Source organism: Physeter macrocephalus, chromosome 9, assembly GCF_002837175.3.
Source record: "Physeter macrocephalus isolate SW-GA chromosome 9, ASM283717v5, whole genome shotgun sequence".
NCBI lineage: Eukaryota > Metazoa > Chordata > Mammalia > Artiodactyla > Physeteridae > Physeter > Physeter macrocephalus.
Window position 1 is genome coordinate 12,442,221 of NC_041222.1, and position 12,395 is coordinate 12,454,615.

At 41.1% G+C, this 12,395-nt stretch overlaps 1 long non-coding RNA gene across 1 annotated transcript in view; it reads right to left on the reverse strand.

Annotated features, from left to right (window-relative positions):
- The window catches only part of LOC129392386 (uncharacterized), a 2,455-nt gene extending 407 nt beyond the window's left edge, over positions 1–2,048 (reverse strand). The window contains exons 1-2 of the long non-coding RNA XR_008618152.1: positions 1,969–2,048; positions 1,604–1,768 (exon numbers count right to left, since the gene is read on the reverse strand). This is a non-coding gene — a long non-coding RNA (uncharacterized lncRNA). The remainder of the gene's footprint in view (positions 1–1,603; positions 1,769–1,968) is intronic.
- Positions 2,049–12,395: the final 10,347 nt, after the last annotated feature.

Here is a 12,395-nt window from a genome sequence, read left to right on the forward strand (position 1 = left end):
GTCAGAAAGAGAAAAACAAATACCGTATGCTAACACATATATATAGAATCTAAAAAAAAAAAAAATGAAGAACCTAGGGGCAAGACAGGAATAAAGACATAGACCTACTAGACAAGGGACTTGAGGACATGGGGAGGGGGAAGGGTAAGCTGGGACAAAGTGAGAGAGTGGTAGTGTATATATGAACATATATACACTACCAAATGTAAAATAGATAGCTAGTGGGAAGCAATCGTATAGCACAAGATCAGCTCGGTGCTTTGTGACCAGCTAGAAGGGTGGGATAGGGAGGGTGGGAGGGAGACGAAAGGAGGAGGAGATATGGGGATATATGTATATGTATAACTGATGCACTTTGTTATAAAGCAGAAACTAACACACCATTGTAAAGCAATTATACTGCAATAAAAATGTTAAAAAAAAAAGGACTAAACAAACCTTAAAAAAAAAATGTTCTCATAGCTCCACCCATTTCTCTAAATTGTAAATTGACATGCCCCTTATTGTCAATAGCACTTTTAAGTTCTTACTTTGGAAAATTTTCCTGTTTTCTGAAAAGTTGCTTAGATAGGCAGATTTCTCTTACAAAATTCTATTACTGGGTCCTTTTACCCTAAACTTTTAGTGTTATTTTTATTGAGCAGTTACCAGGTGCTTAAAATTTGGGAGAAGATCTCAGATGAACTAAATTATCTGTTGACAGATTCATGTCATAGGTCTGGCTGTCAAGAGCCTCACAGTGGAGTAGATATTTTCCAAAGCCCCCCAAACTTCTTTGGCTGGCCCTGCAGGCTCCTAGGAGCTGGGCCTCACCTGGCCACAGAAATATAATTTACTGCCAGCACAGAGGGCTACCTGTCAACCTGGCATTCTTCACAAGCCGGCTCTGGAGTGTGTGGCTGTGTGTATACTCCTTTATGGTCACTATCCATTACAGAGGTTGGGCTGGAGAAGGTACTGAGCTCACAAGTACTGGAAGCCTTGGCACTGAGTCTTATTAGTGAATCTTTGGATAGGATGGAAAGCCTGTTTATTGGCTGTGTGCCCCATGAGCGTGTCTGGTTCCATCACTAGGAATGATCTTTAAAGGCATCTAGAAGATGAACATTCAGACATCATATGACCTAACAGCTCCCACTCCCAGAACACAACAGAAATGCATGTGTATATTCATCAAAAGATGGATTCAAGAATCTCCACAGCGGGCTTCCCTGGTGGCGCAGTGGTTAAGAATCTGCCTGCCAATGCAGGGGACACCGGGTTGGAGCCCTGGTCCAGGAAGATCCCATATGCCGCAGAGCAACTAAGCCCGGGAGCCACACCTACTGAGCCTGTGCTCTAGAGCCCGCGAGCCACAACTACTGGGCCCATGTGCCACAACTACTGAAGCCCGTGTGCCTAGAGCCCATGCTCTGCAACAAGAGAAGCCACCGCGATAAGCCCGCGCACTGCAACGAAGAGTAGCCCCTACTCACCAAGACTAGAGAAAGCCTGCGTGCAGCAACGAAGACCCAACACAGCCAAAAGTAAATGAAATAAATTAAAAAAAAAAAATCTCCACAGCAGCAGAGATTTATAGTAACCAAAACTAGAAAAAACTCACATGACTGTCAACAGTGGTGTAGTCACACAATAGAACATTATACCGCAAGAAGAATGAAGAAACAACATGCTGGGAAGTTCCCTGGTGGTCCAGTGGTTAGGATTCCGGGTGTTCACGGCTGTGGCCCGGGTTCATTCCCTGGTTGGGGAACTGAGATCCCACAAGCTGCGTGTTGCCGCCAAAATAAATAAATAAATAAATAAAAATAAATAAATAAATAAAAACGTGGTGAATGAATTACACAAATATAGTGTTGAGTGAAAAAAGCTAGATACGACAAAAGAATGTCTCCCGCTGATTCCATTTGTATAAAATTCAAAAACAGGCAAAACGAATGTATTGAGCTAAAAGTTGACTAATGTTACCTTTGTGGGCGTTTCTGGGGTACTGATAATATCCTGTTTCTTAATGTGGGGCTGGTTCTTTGTAAAACTTCAGCAAGCAGTACCTTTCTGATCTGTGAGCCTTTATGTGATACTTCGGTAAGAAGTTTACTACATAAGGTGTCTAGTCTGCGACCCTCACTTCACAGTGAGGAAGCTGAGGCCCAGCTGTGTTAAGTAACTTGCTCGAGGTCGGCCAGTCAGTTCTGAGGCTTGTGCTCCCTCCCACTTGGATGCCGTGTGGGTTTGGGGAGCGCTGGTCTGGGGGAAGCCAAAAGGTAAAGAAGTGAGGCAATAATCAAGAGGGAGAGAAAGATGTGTGAGCAACTGTTAGCTGCCACCACTCCTTTGCCCCTCGTGACTGCCAGTTGTCCCGTCTCTCTTCCTCCCTCTCCCTTCAAATGCAGCCTTGCGAAGCCCTGATGCCTGGAGCTGCTACAGCCATCTTGTGGCCACAAGCGAGACATTCCCAACTCCCTGAGTACAGCTGCGCGCATAAATGGAACGTGACCATGTCACTGATGGCGTCATTGAGCCACTGCACCTGACTCCAGACTTCTTAAATAAAAAATACACATCCCTATGGTCTCAGGCACTTTAATGGGGACCTCCGTTAACATGCAGCTGGACTCATCCTTAGGGATTCAGAAGAGGAGGAATACAAGCAGGCAAAAGAAAGTCTAAGAAGAGAGTGCCCCTCTGTGGGAAGCAATGTTCCCAGCAGTGGCAGCATCCTTCAATAACGTGCATTCTCAGAAGGGGCAAGGTGAAAACTGGTACTTGGGGTGGAGGTGAGGGGAGCAAAAGGGTCTTAGATATTACAGTGGCTGTCTGCAAAGTTCAGCCCCACCCAACAAAATCTGATTCCTTAGTATTTAATTTTTCTTGTTAGGGAAAATTTAAACCTAATTAACCTTTCCCACGTAGGAGCAGCAATATTGGGAAAGAAGAAAAAAAGGGTGGAGAAACATTACTCTCTAAAGATGCTGGAAAACTCTAAAACCCAAGAGGAGCAGAGTTCCTGAGCCTTCCCAAGTCCTCTGAATTCCATCAGCTCTTTCCAGATCCTTGCCACTGTGGTAGCTCCGGGCAGCCCTGCTCTGCCCAGCCCCTCCTGTGCTTTGTAAATGGGGTGATAAATGATCATACAGGCCCACAGACTCATCCTTATTATACAGAGGTAGTGAGACCACACAGGCACGAGGCCTTGCCTTTCTGTATAACTGGTGGGCAGGGTAGCAAGATGGTGCTGGGGGCACAGCAAGAAAGTTCTACTCAGTACCCAGATTACAGGTGTAGGTGAGGTGATTTGCTAAAGACAGGGCTTCTGCCCACCCCAGCTAGATAAGGCCCTTCATTGTGCTGGCGTTTCAGGATTCTGTGATTGGCACAGCAGCTCGGGTCTTCCTGCGATGTGGCTGGCAGAACACCATTCCCACACTCATGAAGAAAACGGGAGATGCCTGAAGCTGCACTCACCACACAGCCATTAATCTGATTCTCTCGGCTTGCTGGAATGGCAGACTTTGAGCTGGGGCCCATACATGGATGCTTCTAGAAGTCTTATCTGTAGGAACGTTCATTTTCTCCAAAATCGAACCCAGTCCTCTGTGAGACTTCTTAAACCACCCTGTCCTACAGTAGAATGGGGTTTGTTCAGCTCCCAGTTTCTAGTGCAGATGGGGTATCTTGGCTCCTCCACGTTCACAACCTTGTCAAGTCTTCCAAATTAACTCATTCAACAGCTTCTTGTTATCAAGGCAGACCTAAGTGCCCTCTAGGAAAAGCCACACATTTAGTCACTCAGGGTAGGATCTTTGGAGGTTATTGATGATACAAGTAATTTAACACAAATGAGAGCAGAGTTCTAGCCTCACCTTGACTGCTGGATTTCAGTACAGCCTCAGAATTAAGGTCTGCTTTGCTGACTTCAGTCCATCCATCAGCAACACTACTGCCCAGAACCCCCTGGAGTGCTGGTACCCGGGTACATGGCCAGGGATCAGGAAACTTAAGGAGATACCAGAAACTAAATCATGTCACTACTCCCTTACAAATGATCCTGAGCAGCATCTTGGGGGTTAGGGTTCAGGGGGCCTGTTGTCACTGTAAACCATGTGCTTTCTGGGATGGGATGCATGGAGTGTGGCCAGGACATCCAGAATCGACTGTTCTAGAAGGCTTCTCTCGGCTGACTGTGGGAATTTGGACAGGGAAATGACTTCTGAAAAATTCCTTTCTGACCCACACACATAATTTGTTCAAATTAAGCGCTAGAGATACCAACTCTGTTGCTGAAGGCAGGATGCTTTCTTGGCCTTAGATATACTCCCACAGGAAGGATGTGGCTAGCAAAAATATTTCCCCCTCCACTTTAATTTAAACTTTTTATTTTAGAATACTTTTTAGATTTATGGAAAAGTTGCAAACATAGTACAGAGAATTCTCACATACCCCTTACCCAAAGTCTCCTTTTGTTAACATCTTATATCATTACGGTACTTTTGTCACAACTAAGGAGTTCAACATTGGTACATTACTATTAACTGTACGCTTTATTGTATTTCACTAGTTTTCTCCTGGTGTTCTTTTTCTGTTACAGAATCCCATCCAGAATACCCACAATACATTTTATAGTCATATCTCTCAGCCTCCACTATTTTGTGGCAGTTTCTCAGACTTTCCTTATATACAATGACCTTGAAAGGTTTGAAAAGTATTGATCGGGCATTTTATAGAATGCCCTTCATTTGGGTTTGTCTGGTATTTTTCTCATGGTCACACTGGGGTTATGGGTTTGGGGGAGGAAGATCACAGAGGTAAAGTGCCCTTCTCATCATATCATATCAAGGCTACATAGTATCAACATGACTTGTCACTGATGGTGTTAACTTTGATCACCTGGTCCAGGTGCTCTTTGCCAGGTTTCTTCACTGTTGTTACTCCTCCCCTGGCACCCCCTCCTCTCATACTGTAGTCTTTGGAAGCCTGTTGCTAAGGGCAGTTTGGCTCCTTTTTTGACCATTGCTTTTAGGATCCCATTTTCAACTCTTTATTTGAAAGAGAAAGCTCTGTGGTCAAGGCAGGTATCAAAAGCACCCTGTGCGCAGGCATGATGTGCCCTGCAGCAACCACTTGTGGCCTGATTGGGACCCTGCCTTTTAAGGATGCTCCTCCTCCTTGTTCCTGCCCTTGGGGCCTGGCCCTCAAGGGTTTACCTCCCCCAAGTCTGTTGAAAGAGAAACTTCTCTCTCATTAGGTACAGTAATTTTGTCCTGAAATCTAGTCAAGAAGTGGGGGTCTACTTAATTAGTAGCTAGGAAAGGATTAAGAAGTAAAACATTCCAGATGACTTAAAGATATAAATGTAAAAATAAAATGTTAGCAGTATATTTAAATAACCTTGTAGAAAATGGAGACCTTCAGCCACACTGGAAACTGGAAACCTAAAGTTGTAAAAGAGAAGATAGAGATATTTGACTATAAGAAAATTTAGGAAATTTGATATTAAAAATACTATATATCAAAAGCAAATTGTGATGGGGAATTGGGAGTGATAAATAAAGGATACAGGATTTCTTTTAGGGGTCATGAAGTATTTTAAAGTTGATTGTGAAGATGGTCGCACAACTCTGTGAATATGGTAAAAATCATTGAATTGTACACTTTAAGTAAATGAATTGATGGATATGTTAATTAGTTGATTGTACACCTTAAATATATATAATTTTTATCTGTCAATTATATCTCAATAAAGCTGGAAAATATTTTTTAAAAACAAACAAATAAAGGCATGAATTTTATAGCATGTGAATTAGATCTCAATAAAACTGTTACCAAAAAAAGACAAATGATAATCCAGAGAAAATTATTTAGAATGCAAATGACCCTCTAGGTGTTGATAAATCCTTTATACATAGAGCTCCTACATATTAATGACACAATCAATCAAAAAATGGACAAAAGGACATGAATAGTCAAATCAAAGAAGAGGAAATACAAATGGCCAATGTAGTATAAAATATGTTCAATCTCACTAGAGATCTATGAAATGTGAACAAAAGCAAAAAGATGCAGTCTTTGCTCAACCTATTGGCAAACATTTGAAGATCAATAAATTATAATCAGGTGAAGATCATGTTTTACATGGCCTGAAATTTAAACAATTTAGGGGGCCCTTTTCAAGAAAAAGAATTCAAAATTTCAAATACAAAATTTTGTACAAAGGTGAATATTTATTTAGGATGATAATGTAAAACACCACAATTATAAGTTTTATAAAACTGGTAAATATCCCAAGCCTCACAAAAAAATTTTTAATTATTTATTTTCTGCCCGACAAACCTCTACAATATTATTTTCCATAGTCGTTGGATGCAAGTTTTTTTTTTTGTTTTTTTTTTGTGGTACGCGGGCCTCTCACTGTTGTGGCCTCTCCCGTTGCAGAGCACAGGCTCCGGACACACAGGCTCAGCGGCCACGGCTCACGGGCCTATCCGCTCCACAGCATGTGAGATCTTCCCAGACCAGGGCCCGAACCCGTGTCCCCTGCATCGGCAGGCGGACTCGCAACCACTGCACCACCAGGGAAGCCCTGGATGCAAGTTCTTTAAGACCTTCTTCTATAATATTTTATAATATTTTCTATAGAGAGAGTAGGAAGATAATGAAGTCTTCTAGAATGGTTGATTGAAATTTGCTTAAAAATTTTTTTTAATTGAAGTATAGTTGATTTACAATGTTGTGTTAGTTTCAGGTATACAGCAAAATAATTCAGTTATATATATATATTCTTTTTCAGATTCTTTTCCATTATAGGTTATTATAAGATATTGAATATAGTTCCCTGTGCTATATAGTAGGTCCTTGTTGTTTATCTATTTTATATATAGTAATGTGTATATTTTAATCCCAAACTCCTAATTTATCCCTCCCCCCCAAAATCTGCTTTTTTATTATTGATAGTTTAAAATATTTCTTTCAGCTTCACATTTGTTGTTGGTAATGTGCTAAGATCCAGTCTGCTACATTAGCAGGCATAAGATATGTGGCTTACCTCATAAATACATCCCGCTAAACTCAAATAGATGCACCCACAACTCAACTTTCAAAAATGCCTGCAGGGCTTCCCTGGTGGCACAGTGGTTGAGAGTCCGCCTGCCGATGCAGGGGACGCGGGTTCGTGCCCCGGTCCGGGAAGATCCCACATGCCGCCGAGCGGCTAGGCCCGTGAGCCATGGCCACTGAACCTGCGCATCCGGAGCCTGTGCTCTGTAACGGGAGAGGCCACAACAGTGAGAGGCCCGCGTACCGCAAAAAAAAAAAAAAAAAAATGCCTGCAGACACTCTAAGGTCATCCAACCCAAGGGGAAGCGTGAGTGGAGCAGAAAGGCACAATTATCTTAACTTTTTGCCAATAAAATGACTTTTTCAAATATTACAAAAATATTATACATGACCCTGTGAGCAAATTGCTAAGGCTTCTCCCTGGACCTTGGGAGGTAAGGGTTTGGGGGGAAAGAGATATATGTTCAAGTAAAGGACCCTGAAAGTGAAACTTCATCGCTTCGCAGGAAATTGGCCTCTGCATCCACTGATACTGAGGACTTAGGGAGAGGACGCTCTCAAAGAGTGTGGGCAGAAACATACGGTGCTGTCAAAATAAAAGCGCTCCTATCTAAGGATATATGTGCAACGATGTTCATTGCAACATTGTTTGTATAAAAAAAGGAAAGTGGAAACGTACGTGTACATCACAAAGGAAAAGGTTGAACAAATTATAGTACATCCACACTATATTATGCAGCAATAACAAATGAATTAGAGCTCTATATGTTGGGAGGTCTATGATACATTAAATTTAAAAAGGCAAGTTGTATACATCAGAAATTAACACAACATTGTAAATCAACTATACTTCAATAAAATAAATTTTAAAAATAAAAAAGGCAAGTGGTAAAGTAATATGCATAGTGGGATCACTACATATGAACATATATATGTATAAATGTATATGTGTATATGAGAGTAGGAAAATACATGATAGTATACGAACCAGACTATTTAGGTTTATATCTTGGGGTGATGGGACAGCAGGGCAAGGGCAGGCCAGATTAACATTATCTTTCTACAACTTCTTTTGTTTCCTTTCACGCATTACAGTGAGCATTTATTTCTTTTGTAATTGAAAAATTCTAATAAGGAAAAATTTTAAATCAAAACATATGAAACATCTGAGTTAAATATATTTACAATGTTTCCTACTTCTTTTCCAAGACAAAGTAACATTCTGTTATAAGCCAATGTTTTGCTTACCTTTCTCCACTCCTAAAGTGATACAATTACAAGAAGAATTTTAAGAAATCTCCATTATGGGACTTCCCTGGTGGCGCAGTGGTTAAGACTCTGCACTCCCAGTGCAAGGGGCCTGGGTTCAATATCTGGTCAGGAAACTAGAGCCTGTGAGCTGAAACTAAGGAGCCCACGTGCTACAACTAAGACCTGGTGCAACCAAATAAATAAATAAACATTTAAAAAAAACCCTCCGTTATACCCCAATTAACAGGCCTTAGCACTTAAAAAAAAAGACTTGTATCACATATCACTTTCTATTTCAAATTATATTTATACGCTACACAACAGCAACAAAGACATTTTTCAGGCACAATCCTAGACGTCTACCTTACGGCTATGCTCCCCCCACTCCTTTTTGTCCTAGCTTCACTTTTGTCAGATGTGTCTTGAGACATGTGTTAACAAGCAAAGTTGAATTCATGTCATATATTTTGAGGCACACTACAGAAGCGTTTACAATTTTAGAAAAAATTTCAATATTACTTCTTATTAGAATTTTTTTTTACACTTCAGAATTATGTGTCCCTTTGCTAATAACTGTATATACAATGTGTATTTTTACTGGAACTTATATGTTCCCAGCATCTTCATTTTGATGATGATCTTAAGGTTTTTTTAATATTCTGAATACATTCTGAATATAAAACATAACATAGCATATTCTGAGTTGTCTGGATGACCACTATTTAATTGACTAATGAAATAGATATCAGTTCCCTATATTTACATTTGTTTAAGATCAAGAAACTACCAAATATTTCAACATCAATTTCCTTACATTAATGACAAATGAATAGCAACAGTCTTAATACATGGAAACTTGTGCGTAGTCAGGCCCATCTGAGCATCTGTCAAGTCAAATGACTTCACACAGCACCATGCAGATGAAAGTTTACAATCTTGAGTAGAGAAAACTGGTGGGAGAGGCAAGCAAAGTCAAAGAAATGCATGCTGTTGCTAAGGGCATCCTATTCACACTGTGAATAGTGACCAAGTTTGCCAAAACATCAGTGTCACATAAAATTTAACATTGATTTGAATGTATTAGTTTTGTGTTTTTCTGAGTGATTAAGTTGTAAACAATTCTTAATTTTGAGAAATATCATATTTACCTTGAAAATCTTGTAAAGGTAAGTAGGACTTGTGTTGATTTACAGGTGTTAGGAGTAAAATATAGAAAACAATCATTCCTATTGTTGCCAATTAAAAGATTTCTCAAAATAATAAAACAATGTTTTTAAAATGCCCTGGGAGAATCATATGCTTAAAATAAACCACAGCGTAACAAGAGAGACAGGCATGCTATTAATTCAAAGCTATAGTCACATATTTAGGTATTAGATGGTAGATACTGTGAAAGAAAAATCAAAATGGAGTCAGTATTGCTAAGAGACTTCTCTAAAATGCTGCCAGGGGAATTCCTTGGCTGTCCAGTGGTTAGGACTCCACACTTCCACTACCAGGGGCCCAGGTTTGATCCCTGGTCGGGGAACTAAAATCCTGCAAGTCACGTGGTTCGGCCTAAAAATAAATAAATAAATAAAATGCAGCTGGAAGGCCCCTGAGGAAATGTGACTTATGCACATCTCAGCCCAGAAGGAAACTGACCTTTTGACCACTTATTGTCTTAACACAGACATCCAGAACATCTGCCCAATGTTCAGAAACTCAAGATATTTACTGCACCCTTACCCTAAAGCAACTTGTGACAGCCATCCCTTAAGGACAAATATTTCCTTTCTTCTATCAGAGTAGAGCCTCATGGCTTTTGCCTTTATAAGCCCCTGACACTTTCTCTTCCCCAGAACACTCTTTTGGTTTTACCCAAATGTGTGTCTCCAGAATTGCAATTCTTAAGACCTCAAATACACTCTTTTCTTATTTGCAGCCTTCTGCGTTTTTTGGGTTGACATTACTGAGTAGGAACCTCCCTTTAAAACAATGGGAAAATACTGTAAGAGATTACATTTGTAGCTCTTTTAACAGGATAATGTTGGTGCAAAATCTTCCTGTCTGATTTGTCTAGTATCATCCACAATGCCCAATATGGTACTTTACATGTAGAAAGCACTCAAGGAAATAGCTCAGATAGTTAACAAAAAAGAAAATTGCAAAAGAATATATATATCAGATGGATAGAATATCAACATTTTTATAAAATTTTAAAACAATTTAATATATCTTAGGGATACAATGTAGCAAAAGTTTAAAGATACATACTGGAGCAATGACAACTAAATTCAGGAAGGTGGCTTACCTCAGAGGTGGAGCTAGAGGAGCATGGTGGGGGAAGGGTGCCTGGGTGAACTCAAATGTACTTGAAAGTTTTGTTTTTTAGGCCAGGTAGTAAGTTCCACAGTGTCTATTATATTATTAGTTATAGATTTTTGTAAGTCTGAACTATTTCATTAAAATGCAACCCACTCAAAAGTCTTTCCAGCATTTGTTTCTCAAGTACTCTCACATGTGCTCTGAGCGAGCTGTGAAAAGTAATGTATTCAATATTAGTTTCCTGTGGCAGCTGTAACAAATGACCACAGACTTGGTACCTTTAAACAACAGAAATTTATCCTCTCACAGTTTTGGAGACCAGAAGTCCAAAATCAGTTTGTGCTGAAATTAAGGAGGGGAGAATGTTCTTGTTTCTTCCAGCTCCTGGGAGCTGCCAGCATTCCTTGGTTTGTGGCTGCATCACTCCAGTCTCTGCCTCTGATCACACCATCTTCTCTTCTGCCTATGTCAAACCTCCCTCTTCCTCTCTCTTATAAGGACATTTGTGATTATCCAGGGCTCCTCTGGATAATCCAGGATAATCTCCCCACCTCAAGATCCTTAATCACATCTGCAAAGACCCTTTTCCCATATAAGGTAACATTTACAGGTTCCAGGGTTCAGGATTATGTCCTGACCACAAATGCCTTTGTCTCCAGTTACAATGGGAATGCAATCCTTTCCTAAAGTCACAGTTGAATAAAATTGGCCCAAGGGTAGTAAATTAAAGGTACTAATTAATTTTACAGGAACTGGAAGAATGCTAGGTGATTTGGAGAAGCATAGGGCTGGCATTTTATCATTAATGATCTCAAATAAGAGTCTTTCAACAAATACGTTAAATTTATAGATGGCACTGAACCTGGGGAGTAGTTAACAGTGTTAGTGCAGTAGTTTAAGAAGAACAAACACCTTGAACTTTAATGGAACAGTACTGCTGAAGAGCGTATTAGCTGCACACAGTGAGAGCCCAAAAGCATTATTTGACTAAAGTATTAGATCAGCTTTTTTTTTTTGGGGGGGTGGGTACACGGGCCTCTCACTGTTGTGGCCTCTCCCGTTGCGGAGCACAGGCTCCGGACGCACAGACTCCGTGGCCATGGCTCACGGGCCCAGCCGCTCCGCGGCACGTGGGATCTTCCCGTACCGGGGCACGAACCCCTGTCCCCTGCATCGGCGGGCGGATTCTCAACCACTGCGCCACCAGGGAAGCCCCTAGATCAGCTTTTAAAGCAGTGAAAAAACAAAAGTGAGATTCTGGCCTGCACACTTAAAAGCATCCTATAGACAAGGACAAATCATTCAGTTTGTATTTCCATTAAATATCTATTGAATAAATGAATAAAAGGGCACATTTCAGCTTTCATTAGGTTTAAAAATCAATCAGGGCTTCCCTGGTGGCGCAGTGGTTGAGAGTCCGCCTGCCGATGCAGGGGACACGGGCTCGTGCCCCGGTCCGGGAGGATCCCACATGCCGCGGAGTGGCTGGACCCGTGAGCCACGGCCGCTGAGCCTGCGCGTCCGGAGCCTGTGCTCCGCAATGGAAGAGGCCACAACAGTGAGAGGCCCGCGTACCGCAAAAAAAAAAAAAAAAAAAAAAAAAAAAAATCAATCAGCAGGTGTACCTGCTTAGCACTCTTCTTGGTACTTTGAGGATACTAGCATGTAGTAGAAAGTTGGCCCCTTAGAGATGACCAAATGAGAAGGAGCTGACATGAAGCATTACATGGCACTCAGGCTGCCAGGCCCCCTGAGGGGTTTAATGCAGTGCAGTGAGTCCTCTT